Source organism: Pezoporus flaviventris, unplaced genomic scaffold (genome assembly GCF_033815535.1).
Source record: "Pezoporus flaviventris isolate CSIRO_AGI_PZ_B2104156 unplaced genomic scaffold, CSIRO_AGI_Pfla_v1 ptg000031l, whole genome shotgun sequence".
NCBI classification, from domain to species: domain Eukaryota; kingdom Metazoa; phylum Chordata; class Aves; order Psittaciformes; family Psittacidae; genus Pezoporus; species Pezoporus flaviventris.
The window spans coordinates 3166343-3181037 of record NW_026892579.1 but is presented as its reverse complement, the minus strand read 5'-3'; the positions used below and the strand labels follow the sequence as shown (position 1 = coordinate 3181037).

Genomic DNA, 14695 nt, shown 5'->3' with positions numbered 1-14695 from the left:
AATACTGCTTTGGGAAACTGCCTCAGGGAACCCAGCACAGCAGCTCTGTGGTACGTGCAGAGGACATCCATGGCAGAAGACAAGGCAGCAGGCTTACTCAAGGAAACCTCACCTTCTCTACCACCACGACCAGCCAGACCTAGTCCAAGCTGTTCTTTCTGGGGGTGGTCCAGGTGCATGGCCAGGAGCTAAGCTGTCCCTCCTCAAACATGCAACAAGGACAGTGCACACAGCTCTGCAAGCCCGATGAAGAACCACTGCCACTCCAGCAGGTCCAACACCTGCCTTTACCGACCACCACCTTTAACGCCTGCTCAGGAAGAATCTTCCTTAAGGGCCCTCACAGGCAGCCTGACTTTATATAACAGAAGGAGATTTTTGCCTCAGTGTTGTCCCTCCTTCCCCTCTTCCACAAAGCAGAGCACCCCCAGGAATGCCAAAGGTCATCTTCTAGAGGAAAAGTGACAATTTCAGACCTTCTCAAAAGATACTGCTTCAGGCTGTCAGCTGACAACACTGCTCCTCCCCTCTTGCTTTCAGACCTCTTCTTGAGGCCATGTGTGTCAAGGATAATTCTGTTAAATAACAGTTATAATCCTAAATTGAAAGCAACAGCCTTGGGACACACTGATAGTAGTAATCCTGCACTTTCTTCCTTCCCCTTTCCTTTTCTCAAATCACACAGAGAAACTGTCAATTTAAAATCTGTATTAAGCCAGACTATGATAAATAACATATTTTTCTAGAGTACTGCTACATTGGTGAGAATAAACATTTCTTTGTTATTTATGGAAGATGTGCACCTATCATGCAGGAAAATTCTGGGATGTTAACTTACTCTTGGCCTTACAGGCCCAGCTTTACAAATGCAAAAAGTGGCATCTGCACTTAACACATTAGCATTTTCAAGCAGAAGGTTAGCTTGGGGTCAGATCTCAGCTGAAAGGCAGTAAGTAAGTGGCTCTGTGGAAATGGTCTCAGGCCATGGACAGCACCAGTATGACTGATGGCAGGAGTGGTGTGTCCCTTGCTTGACTTCATTGCAAAACAGCTTAGGAGCTCTCCAAGGATGGGGCATTTGTCCCAAGGCAGAACTGGCAATAGGAAGCCAAGTGACAGGCTTTATGTCTGTTGGGTAATCAGGCTACAGGGATCAAGATTATATGAAACTGACCATTTGGCTCCAGGATATTTTCTAATTTACCAGTTGAAGTTTTCAGATAATTTTGCACATTATAAAAAAAATAAACAAACAAGCAATCAGAATATGTATTTTGCACTGACATCATGTGCTAGACCTGCAAGCGCAGCTTTAGATACTAACATACAAATTGTCAAATATTTCAGCAGCCTAATACTGCCCTGCCCTGAACCTGACGTTTTCTACGCATTGTCAAAGCTTTTTTTTTTTTCATAAAAATCACTTCAGAATCTTTTAATTTATTTATTCTTAATCTGCTTGTCATTGAGTGGGCTGAATAAAAGTGCCTAAAGGTGCAATATTACAACAAAATTAAAATTGCTCAAGCCAGTCCTTCCTTTTTCTCTCTCTTTTTTCTCCTAGAACATTCTTGCTCCTTCTTTAGCATAGACAATGCAGTGCTCATCTATTCCCACACCAAGTCAGTTCAGGAAACAGAAACTTTTGCAAGCAAAATTTCTCCAGATTTCCAGTAGGTCCCTTTTAGGTAGTGGAAGGCTGCTCTAAGGTCTTCCTGGAGCCTTCTGTTCTCCAGGCTGAACAAGCCCAACTATCTCAAGTCTGTCTCCATAGGAGAGGTGTTCCAGCCCTTTGATAGTCTTCATGGCCCTCCACTGGACTCATTTGAGCAGGTCCACATATTTCTTGAGCTGGGGGCCCTGGAGCTGAATGCCGTACTCCAGGTGGGGTCTCTCACGAGAGCAGAGTAGAGGGGCAGGATCACCTCCTTCAACCTGCTGGTCATGCTCCTACTGACACAGCCCAGGATACAGTTGGCTTTCTGGGCTGTGAGTGCACACTGAAACCAGCTCATGTTAAGTTTCTCATCAACACCCCCAAGTCCTTCTCTGCATTGCTGCTCTGAATCCATTCTCTACCCAGCCTGTAGCTGTACTTGGGATTGCCCTGACCCACGTGCAGGACCTTGCACTTGGCTTTGTTGAACTTCATGATGTTCACACAGGCCAACCTCTCAAGCGTGTAAAGGTCCCTCTGCATGAACTTCCTTCCCTCCAGCATGTTGACTGCACCACATGCCTGGGTGTCGCTGGCAAACATGCTGAGTATACACTCAATTCCACTGTCCATGTTGCTGACCACGATGTTAAATAGTGCCGGTCCTACTACCAACTATGGAAGAACCACTTGTCAATGACCTCCACGCAAACATCAAGCCGTTGACCACAACTCATATTGGAACAGCATGATATGATATACATGAATATAAGACATGAATCAGAAAAGCCAACCAGACAAACAAACTCAGTAATCTGAAAAAAAAAACCAAAGCATTAGGAAATATTTCTGTGGAAAACAAAAACCCAAAACCCAACAACAAAGTAAAACAAACAAAACACCACCAGAATTAGATTATCTCAGTAGATTCATCTCTTTTGGCTAATCAAAGTGGTAATTTAGAACTCTTTGAGAAGGTCTAGATATAGATAAAAACACCAACTTTAGTAAGCTTCCTCTGAAGAAGATTCACCTTTAGAACATGCTCGCTTTGGATATTTGTAGGTTTACGGACATAAGATGGAAAGAAAACCCACCAAAAATAGTCAGCGAGCCCTCTAGTGTTTCAAAAGGACAAGAGTTATCCCAACTAGACACACACATGAATGGCTATTTAGCAAAAAGTTACTAGGACTCAGTGTTACTGTCCGTACTAGACAAACAGCCCATAGATACAGTACCCTAAAAAAAACCTACCTTAATCAACATTGTTTGCTGGACAAGTGATTTTGGGCTTCAAACCCAGCAAAGAAGTCTCCATTTCTAGACTCCAGTACATCAGAAATACTCTATATGCTTTCCCCCCTGTGGAAACTACAAAACTGTATTAAGTTTTCCTGTATTGCCTATTTGTGAATAGATTTATTTTCTACATAAGAATGAAAAAGTTCTAAAATATCAGAGCAGCAATATGAACAGATCCAGCCCACCGATAACTATTCTTTGAAGTGCTAGGCCAAACTCCCAGCAACAGCAGTTCAGGAATGAATTTTAACAGGAGTTTGGGGTTTTTTTTGAGAAATCTCTCTATCTCTGCAGTCTTCACTTTTCTGTATGCATGAGACAGCCCCAAATCATTATCTCCAGACTTCTTTAATTCACAAAGGCCCTTTTAATCCTGTCTCTGGCTACAAGTACTGTTGATCACTTAAAATGTCTAAATAAAGATTACCATTATTGAGAACATCCATATTTCAACATAACATTAGGGATCCTGTTAAAAAAAGAAATTCCTTATGCTGAAGAGTATAACAGCTTTCGACCAGATGATTCCAGATACAAAGTCTTCTACAGTCTAATAAAATCATTCACCTGAGTACTTTCAATTAATTTCTTATTAGTCCTCCAGGATGTCAATAGGCAGAGTTACATATTCTTCAGTCCTTCTAGTTTTACTAAGATACACTCATTGAACCTCAAACTCTAGAAGAGCCTTACTGCACACTAGGAAGCCTTGTACCTATATTAACAAGTCTGTTTCCAATGAAGCTCTGCCTTAGGCAACTCACAATCAGAAGCAGGAGCCGAAGGCTTAGCTAGTGAGCACTGCTTCTCTGAGAAGCTGGCTGGCTTTACATCTTCAGGAAAAAAAAAAAAAAAAGAAAGAAAAAAAAAGAAAAAAAAAAGGGGGGGGGGGGAGGCTGATTTTTACCTATAAAGTCAGAAAATGTCAAATACTGCCCCACTTCTGTTCTACCATAGCAAAGTGTACTATTGCAATTGATATCAGCAAAATCATCTGGAAGAAAAAGGTGAAGATCTGACATTACGCACAAAAGGACCTGTGCATTTCTTTCTTGAACTCTAAGCAAAGCATTCTGAAATATAATTTTGAAATCCTAAACCCACTGAACATCAGAAAAACAAAAAGTAGGAATAAAAAACAAAAACAAAGAAATAAAAAAAAACCCCACACATATTTTTTCCAGAAGCAAAAAGCAAACACAAAAGCCTTCTCTACAGTTATAATGCTACCCAATCAAAAGATGATGCTAATGCACTCCCATTTGTTGGTATTTTAGTTACTGCCACCTTCCAAAGCACTCTGACACAATGTCTACAGGGGCTGCGAGACACGTGAAATGTGCAAAATACAGTTCTATTCAAACTGGAGTACCAGGGAGTTCAGGCAGAAAACATGGCCAGAAAACAAAGAGTGATGCTGAATAAGCACAGTAATAGTGGTATTTAGATGCAAACTACTGCAGTCCCAGGTGGAGTGAAAATAATAACTTAATAAGGTTTATTTTTAGCAATTACATGCAAGCTGGGGAGATGTCAAAAGGGGATGTCACGAAGAGTTCAGGCATCTTCTAGAACTGGGATATTAAAGAAAAAAAAAAATTGCACGAAATAGTATCATCCTGATCTTCAACAGAGTCATTTAAACCATGCCAAGACAAGGGAGGAAGACAGAGGACTAAGGTATGGGAAGACCAGGAAATGAAGAGACAAGTTAAAAAAAATCACAAACAGAACAAACCAACCAATCAAAAAAAAACCAAAACCAACCAAAGAAAAAAAACCCAACAAACAAAAAAAACCCAAACAAATTTAATTAAAAAAAAAACAAAAACAAAAGGAAAAAAAAAAAAATCCCAGACTCTGAAGAAAATGTTACAGTTTGCTTGCCTAATCTCTGCTAAACTCTATTGCTAGATTAAATAATCTCTCAGTTTACACTGAACTCCTTACACATTTAAGTTATTCTCACCTTTCAAACTTCTCCTTAGCAAACTACATGTTCACTCAGTCTAGTCTTCCTGCACCTTCTCTCCTTTCTGTAGGAGAGCTACAGGAAGGAGAGAAATAACTCATACTTCATTTTTCCACAGCATCAGCCAGCAAAATGAAGGAAAATCCCTAGAATTTGTAAGAAACCTCTATAAAAACTCCACTAAAAGTTTTCTTCTGTACAAATAAACTTGCATAGTTGATGACTATACTGGGTCTGGCCAGGATGGAGTTAGCGCCCTTCACAGTAGCTCATACGGTGTTTTGAATTTGTGGCTGTAATAATGTTGATAACACAGCAGTGTTTTAGCTACTGCTGAACAGTGCTTGTACAACAGCGAGGGTTTCCGTTTTTCCAACTCCTGCCCCTTTCCCACTCTCCCTGACAAGTAGGATGGGCTTGACCAAGAGGTTGGGAGGGAGACACAGCTGGGCCAGCTAGCCAAAGGGATATTCACTACCATGAAACATCATGTTCAGCAGTAAAAGCTGGGACAGCAGAAAAAGGAGGTACTGGTAAAGAAGATCTCTACTGGTGCTGCCAGGAAAAAGCGGCGGGTCGCAATAGTAGGGAACTCTACACTGAAAGGGACAGAAGCACTCGTCTGTCGGCCTGACCCCGGCTCAAGGGAGGTGTGTTGCCTACCAGGGGCACGCATCAGGGATGTTGCAGAGAGGCTGCCTGCTCTAGTAAGTCCCACTGACTGTTACCCACTCCTGGTGATACATGTGGGTGCTAGGGATATAGATAGTAGTAGCCTGGGGAACATAAAGAAGGACTACAGAGCCCTGGGGGAGGTGGTTAGGGGCTCTGGAGCTCAGATATTCTTTTCATCAATTGTCCAGGGTACAGGGGAGGACCCTAAAAAGGCTAGGAGGATCACCCAGGTTAATAAATGGTTAAAAGGGTGGTGCCATAGTCAGGGGTTTGGGTGTCTTGAACAGGGGACCCAAGCTTGTAGGCCAGGTCTAGTGGGGGCTGGTGGAGCTGGTCTGATAAAGAAGGGAAAGAGCAGTTTTGGCAGGAGGCTGGCCAGACTGGTCAAGGAGGCTTTAAACTAGATGTGTTGGGGGAGGGGGGCATCATTCCATCCCAACACACCCAGTCAGTTGCCAGAACCTATAATAAACGCTCGGAGCAATGTAGAGATATCCCAGCCACTCCAGCCAATGAGCTGGCTTCAGTTGGAGCTCGGCTCAGATGCCTCTATACAAATGCCCGTGGCATGGGGAACAAACAAGAGGAATTAGAGATGTGTGCACATCTACGGGGGTATGATATAACAGGCATCACAGAAACATGGTGGGATGGCTCCTATGACTGGAGTGTTGGAATGGAAGGTTACAGGCTTTTTAGAACAGACAGGACAGGCAGGTGGGGAGGGGGAGTTGCCCTTTATGTTAGGGATAGGCTGGAGAGTATGGAACTCTGTCTGGGGACAGGTGAGCAGTCCACAGAAAGTTTGTGGGTCAGGGTTAAAGGGAATAGAGCTATGGGAGACATTACTGCAGGGATCTGTTACAGACTGCCTGATCAAGGAGAACCTCTGGATGAAGCACTCCATAGACAGATAGGAAAAGCCTCACACTCGCAGGCCCTTGTTCTCATGGGTGACTTCAACCACACTGACATCTGTTGGAAGGACGGTACGGCCCAGCACAAGCAATCCAGGAGGTTCCGCAATTGTGTCGAAGACAACTTCCTTCTGCAAGTAATAGAAGAGCTGACAAGGAGAGGTGCCGTGCTTGACCTCGTGCTCACCAACAGGGAAGGGCTCGTTGGATTTGTGATGCTCCTCCAGGGCAGCCTTGGATGCAGCGATCACAAGATGCTCAAATTTGAGATCCTTGGGACAGTGAGAAGAGTGTGCAGCAAGCTCACTCCCCTGGACTTCAGAAGAGCAGACTGGCCTCTTTAGGAACCTGCTTAGGAAGGTTTCATGGGATACAGCCCTAGAGGGCAGAGGGGCCCAAGACTGTTGGTTGATATTCAAGGATCACCTGCTACAAGCTCAGGAGTGTTGCATCCCAACCAGAAGGAAGTGCAGCAGGAGGGCCAGGAGACCTCCATGGATGGATAAGGGGCTCCTGAGGAAAATTCAGTTTAAAAAAGAGGCTTATAATAAGTGGAAGCAAGGACAGGTAGCATGGGAAGAGTACAGGGATGTCGTGCAGGAAGCTAGGGACCAGGTTAGGAAAGCTAAGGCCCAGTTAGAATTAAACTTAGCTAGAGGTATTAAAGGTAACAGGAAGGGATTCTACAAATACATAGCAAATAAAAAACAGACAAGGGAGAATGTAGGCCCCCTCAGGAAGCTCTCAGGAGAACTGGCTACACAGGATTTGGAGAAGGCTGAGGTTCTGAATGACTTCCTTGCCTCGGTCTTCACTGGCAAAGGCTCTGACCAAACCACCCAAGTCTTGGAAGGCAGATGCAGGGACTGTGAGAATGAAGACCTCTGGCCCACTGTAGGAGAGGATCTGGTTTGAGACCATCTTAAAAATCTGAACGTGCACAAGTCCATGGGTCCTGATGAGATCCATCTGCGGGTCCTGAAGGAGCTGGCAAATGAAGTTGCTGAGCCACTGGCCATCATATTTGAGAAATCATGGCAGTCAGGTGAAGTTCCCAACGACTGGAAAAAGGGAAATATAACCCCCATTTTCAAGAAGGGGAAAATGGATGACCCGGGGAATTACAGACCAGTCAGTCTCACCTCTGTGCCTGCCAAAATCTTGGAGCGGATTCTCCTGGATGGCATGCTAAGGTACATGAAAATCAACAAGGTGGTTGGTGACAGCCAGCATGGCTTCACTAAGGGGAAATCCTGCCTGACCAGTTTGGTGGCCTTCTATGATGGGGCTACGGAAGTGATGGACAGGGGTAGAGCAGTTGATGTCATCTACCTGGACTTGTGAAATGAGTTCAACACTGTCTCACACGACATCCTTGTCTCTAAATTGGAGAGACATCAATTTGATGGATGGAACACTCGGTGGATAAAGAACTGGATGGATGGCCACACGCAAAGAGTTGTCTTCAATGGCTCAATGTCCAGCTGGAGACCAGTAACGAGTGGTGTCCCTCAGGGATCGGTGTTGGGACCGGTCATGTTCAACACCTTTGTCAGTGACATGGACAGTGGGATTGAGTGCGCCCTCAGAAGGTTTGCTGATGACACCAAGCTGTGTGGTGCTGTTGATACCCTGGAGGGAAGGAATGCCATCCAGAGGGACCTCGACACACTTGTGAGGTGGGCTGATGCCAAACTCATGAAGTTTAACCATGCCAAGTGCAAGGTCCTACACCTGGGTCGCAGCAATCCCAGGCACAGCTACAGGTTGGGCAGAGAAGCGATTCAGAGCAGCCCTGTGGAGAAGGACTTGGAGGTGTTGGCTGATGAGAAAATGACCATGGGCCGGCAGTGTGTCCTTGCTGCCCAGAAAGCCAACCGTATCCTGGGCTGCATCAAAAGGAGCATGACCAGCAGGTCGAAGGGGGCGATCCTGCCCCTCTACTCTGCTCTTGTGAGACCTCACTTGGAGTATTGTGTGCAGTTCTGGTGTCCTCAACATAAAAAGGGCAGGGAACTGTTGGAACAAGTCCAGAGAAGGGCCACGAGGATGATCAGGGGACTGGAGCACCTCCCGTATGAAGATAGTCTGAGAAAGTTGGGGCTGTTGAGCCTGGAGAAGAGAAGGCTGCGTGGAGACCTCATAGCAGCCTTCCAGTATCTGAAGGGGGCCTATAGGGATGCTGGGGAAGGACTCTTCATTAGTGACTGTAGTGATAGGACAAGGGGTAACGGGTTAAAACTTAAACAGGGGAAGTTTGGATTGGATATAAGGAAGAAGTTCTTTACCGTAAAGGTGGTGAGGCACTGGAAGGGGTTGCCCAGGGAAGCTGTGAATGCTCCATCTCTGGTGGTGTTCAAGACGAGGTTGGACGAAGCCTTGGGTGATATGGTTTAGTGTGAGGTGTCCCTGTCCACGGCAGGGGGGTTGGAACTTGATGATCTTAAGGTCCTTTCCAACCCTTACTATTCTATGATTCTATGATTCTACTTTCCAAGTACATTTCTTACCTGTCTGCAAGAAAATTATTGCTAATCAGAAGCTTGACAGATTTCTTGTATTTCTAACCTGATTTCCTAATGACATCATCCCCAGTTAAAAGCAAGCTACACACTGTCAATGTTTATTTAACAGTCATTGCTTCTAATTTTGCAGGTGGATGTGAACCACTCCCCAAAGGCCGTGCAGACTGCAGGAATTCCTGGAGTGCTTCATGCAGGGACTTCCACTTAGCCAAGAAAAGCCCTGAAGGAGACTTTTGTATTAGTTAACAGGCCAGTAACAAGGTTCCCAATTGCTGTTTTCCATGAAGCAGCAGATAAAGATTTGGGGAACTTTAGGTGCTTGCCATTTAGCTCATGGCTTCATTTTGCATTGTGACAGGACTGGAGAACTCTTAAACAACTCAAGTTTGTCCAAGAGTGCTGCACACAGTGCAAGGCATTGCCACACACCAAGATGGGAAAATACCTACAACTCTTAAAATCACAATAGAGCTTAGCTAGTCAAACTGATTTATGAGATTCTCCATTAATATTAAACATGCACATCATATACTGAAATGTTTTATATGGCTCTGTATTAAAGGGATATGTGAGCAAAATCTGCTACTCCTCAGCATTTCAGCATCCTACATATAATTCATTTCGTACCTACAAAACTAAATTAAAACAAAAAATCTAATATCTGCATGTAAAAAAGGAAGAGGGAAAATAACAACATTAAGGAATATTCTGAGGATTAATTTGTCATTTCTATTGCAAAGCACTTCAAAATCCTCAAGTGGAAAGCCTGACAGAAATGCTAAATATTATTCCCACATGTTAAGTTACAGATAAGCTTCAATTCTTATATTTTCTACTCTTCACAGTACCTTGTAAACCTCTTCAGCAGTGTATTAAACTATCCAACTAATATTCATCATATGCTGTTCTGGGCATCATTTGTTAACCAGGGACAGGCGTTGCACAGTGCTTCATTCCGTTACACATTTTAAAAGGAATCAATTATCCTCTTAATTCTGTAGCAAGAATTGTAATTAGAAAGTAACTAAAGAAAACAGGAAATTTGCAGGTAAGATATTTTCTATGCTTATTCTATTACTGCATATTTTATTTAATGCACAAGCACATAGGAAAAATGAGACTATTTCATGTAAGAAATAATTAATAAGAACAGCAGCCCTGATGCTTTGATATGTCTGCACCAAAAAAACATGAGTTCATTTGAAAATGATTATATGACATACCAAACTACTCAATGATAACAAGCTACATTTTACTCATTCATCAGGCATACCTCTCTTTGCTGAACAGTAACGTACTTCTAAAATCAGAATCTACTGGAAAATTGGAGATACTAGAATACTTTAAAGTTAGTTTCTGAGAGCTGGGCCATAGTGCTTTAACTATTGCATGGTTCATTTTAGTAGAAGTCCAGGGTGATAAGGCAGAGAAAGTTGAAGGAAGACCAGAGATCACCTGCATACTCCAAATAATAATAACATCCAGTAAAAGCTGGTATCTACAGCTTACTTCTTACCTGGCCACCCCAACAGCACAAATATAAATAAACCCAAAATGTTTCATGCAGAATGGAAGCATCCTAGCTGAAACCCTTTCCTTGACTAACCAAAAATTAGGAAGGCAAGAACAACATATAAACCCTTTCCATGAAGAACACTGTCATTGCACTTTCCCAAGCCAAGGTCTGGGTAATTTCAGCCAAATGAAATTACCAATTTTAGGAAAAGGATGGTTCAAAAATCTTGCCCACGTAGTTACCCAAATCTAACATAACAGCATTCATCCAACCTTGAACTATCCAAAGTAGGTCAGTTTTACCTCATTTTCGATTCGTTCACTCAACTTCAGCTGTCTTTTGCCCAATGTATAGAAAGCAAAATAGATATGCAAGAAATCACTACTTCCTCTTAAAACTGAGGGGTTTGGATGATATATTTGTTTGTTTCCCCCTCCTCCCCCCCCCCCCCCAAGCTGCAATTTCAGTACATTCTGTAAACATTTTAAGAGTTTTTCCTGAAAACATCTGCTTTTAATTAAGATGCTGTTGAAATACTTTGGCCCCCAACTCAGTTACTAGTAGGGAAACCAACATGTTCCCAGTAACTACACCAGTGGAAAAAGAAACGAAAATAAAGTATTTAAGTGTAGCTTTATGAAATTGAGCATAGATGACATTAATGTTGAAGATGCTCTATTTTCAATTTGCTTCAGTTGCCATTTGCATCTGCATACATACAAAAGATGGAAATCTTAAATGAACCATCCAAATCATCCTGTTACAAACAAAAGAGCAGTCTAAAGAATAAGCCATACAGCCCCTATCTTACAACTTAGCAACTGTTACCAAGATCTGCATTGTGGGAAAAAAACGTGAAGCCTACAACTTGCCATTCAAGACCACCATATTTCTCCAAAGCTGAGTCTTCTTCAAACCCTTAACAAAAAAGTCAGATGGAATCTTTAACAGAGACTGCAAAATTATTTTCTTGTTATTAGCATAAGAGGTAGATGACGTTTCTTCAGACAACCTCTTATTTCAGTGGTTTGGATTTACTTTTAAATCTCTGTGATGGACAGATCAGTGATGTGCCAATGTTTTTTTTCTCCTAACGAGAGTTGCTGACGGCTAACTTTTAAAGAGCCAAATCACATGTTTTGCGTTAGTGAAACATCTATTAAAGAGAAGCATGTCACATCATAAGGTAATGTGCAAGTCATTGTTCATTACTGATAATAACCAGAGAGAAAGCTGAAGTATTTTCACTTAAAGCAGAAAAACATTGCACAGTTGTACAAAAAAACTAATGTATTTCTTTGATCTTATGCAGAACTAGTAGCAGCCTCTGAAGTTCATGCATAATTTGACTAATGGCATAAAAGGGAAAGAAAAAAGAAAGTAATTTGTGGAAATACTACTCTTACGAAGAACAGTGGCATACATAGACTCATCCCACTCAGTCTTCTTTTTTTCCCCCTCGTCTACTTATGACTTGCTACAGTCTCCAGGAACTCCCAGGCTGAACGGTGTGAACAGCTAGGCTCTTGCAACTGCACAATACAATCAAGCTTTTGTTCTCCTTTTTTTTTCCTGCTGTTCTTTAAACAGTTATTTGATAAGGTTTGCTTCTAATTAGATTATAAATTATTCATAGCATTGACTGTGTCTCCTACGTGTTTGTTAGGTACCTGGCACTACATAGCCGTGCTGCTACTGAAGTTCCCAATCTCACCAGGGGTAATGTACATAAAGAATAAGCACAATGCTATGCAGTACAACACATCCAGATGAAGTGATTAACATCAAGGTGATTCAAGTTGCTGGTTTAGAGCATGATTAAAATTCATAAAAATGAAGGTGGATTTAAAGAACCTGTTTATTTTTCTTTCCACATATTCAAGTTGCAATTTATCTCCCTCCCACTCTCCTAAGTACTGCTCTGCTGCTGAAGTCAGTAAGTAACAAATGTTAGTCCACCCCATTATATGGAAAATGTCCGTACATCCAGGCCTAACCATGGTGTCTTTCAAAACAAAAATCCAATGGGAATGGCAGCAAAAAAAAAAAAAAAACAACAAGCCACTTAAAGTTTCTTCCCCTTGCAGAATGAGCCTACATTCACCCCACAATCCTGCTTCCCTACTAGGGCACATGTCAGAAACTGGAAAGGACAAGAGAGTATCCTTGCTGTTTTAGTTCTGATAGGATTGCCAATCTGGCACTGGAAAGCAACATTTCAGGTGTGTTTTCTAAGTGCAATTTTTCTTTAATTACATTTTCTTCTATTTAATTGCTTTCTTTTGAAGCAAGTATTTCTAAACACTTTTTTTTTGCAGTAGTTTTTTCTTAAGGAAAAAGAATTAAACAGTGACCCACGCATTATTAGTAGATTTGGGACTATCACCAAGCTAGTTCAGTAGCCAATAACAGTAAGTAACACCATAAACCAGTTAGAAAACCTATTATATATCAGTTAATGAGGAACTTCCTCCCCTCCCCCCTCTCCATCTTTATCAGAGACCTGGAGGATGTGAGGCAGTACACCCTCATCAAGTTTTCAGGTGACACCAAATTGGGTTTTCCCTTCTCCACCTTATCTGGGAATCAGGTTTCCCAGTCACAGAGGCAGAGACAGGCTGGAGGAGCAGGCCAACCTGTTCATGAACTTCATGAAATTCAGCAGGGGCAAATGGTGATGGTACAGGCTGGAGAGGGCTGGACTGGGGAGCAGCTCTGCAAGGAAGATGCTGAGACTGTGGTGCACAGCAAGCTGTTGACATTCCAGCAGCACCTGCACAGCAGGACTACAGACTGTCCATCAAGGCACAGGATTATTATCCTTTCCTCAGCACTCAGACCATATCTACATGTTGTGTCCAATGCTGGGTCTCCCAGTACAGGAAAGATAACAGTAAACTGGTGTGAGTCCAGTGAGGTGAGGCCCAAACTGGTGACGTCTGGAGCAGTTGCCTCTCAAGGAGAGGCTGATGGATGGGGCTGGCTCAGCCTGAGGGGGAGACAGCTCTGGGGTGGGGACTGACAGCAGCTCCCAGTACCTGCAGTGGTCAAGAGGAGGGAACCACAGTGACAAGGAGCTTCAACCAACAAATAGGTCCATATGGCCCAGAAGGAAAAGACTTTTCCCTGGGGTCAGGCTACCCAGGAAGGTTGTGCTGGCTCCATCTGCGTGCTTCCAATCTTAAAAGGGCACAGCCCTGAGCAGCTCCATCTGAGCTGCTTGGCGCTGAGCCTGTTGCGCCGCAGCCAGACCAGAGTCCCCTCAGACCTTCAGACCAAGTTATCCTGTGGTCCCATTAAATTCAATGTGGCTTGCACGTATTTACCTAAATTTTACAGAGCAAGCAAATTGACCTGCTTCTCCTCATCAAAAACAAGGACCCAACTCAAATTCCAGCCCAAGATTCTGGCTTTTTAAAATATTTCAGATGAGAATTGTGAGTTAAAAGGTTTTTCCCAGCCTCCAGAAATATTTCAGGGGATTTTCTATACTGAATAAACTACATCAGCTATGCAAAATACTGCCAGCTCATATCTGACAGGAAGTTAAGAGCTATCTACTTTTTGCCTGACGATAGAAAGAGTCAAGAAGAACAATTTAGATAATCGGACCCTGGTGAAAAATGATGAAGATTTAGTGTCATGTACGAATTCATGATTTCTGCCCATTTCACATTTACATCTACTTATCTTGGTCAGGACTGATCAAACAGCTTCCCCAAGGCTGCACCTGATTTCAAAAGAAAATTATTTTAAGAAAGATTTATTTCTGCAGCCCTCAGACTAACTCCAGGAAACATGGACTGCATTGTAGCAAATTTTCCGAGGTGAAAATTGGTTGTTGTAAATGTTGTAACCTCTGCATACAAACAGTGCAGAATCACCACAACAGAAAACGTACCAGTTATTTTCCTTTCCCAGTTTTATCACAGCATTTGAAATTGATATTGTAAACCTAAATATTAGTATTCTTTATGAGTCCTTTGTTTTCCTCTTGAAACATTTATGTAATTACCTGTCCTGTGGATCCCAACACAACCAGTGCTGGTGAAGTTTCCAAAACACATGACACTCGGACCTTATGCTTTTTGCTTAATTCCACTGCCATAGTGTATATACGTTACAGAA

General features: G+C 42.7%; 1 protein-coding gene across 1 annotated transcript in view; it reads right to left on the bottom strand.

Moving 5' to 3' along the window:
- MAN1A1 (mannosidase alpha class 1A member 1) overlaps positions 1-14695 on the bottom strand; it is a 145983-nt gene that overhangs the window by 104511 nt on the left and 26777 nt on the right. The window lies entirely within an intron of this gene.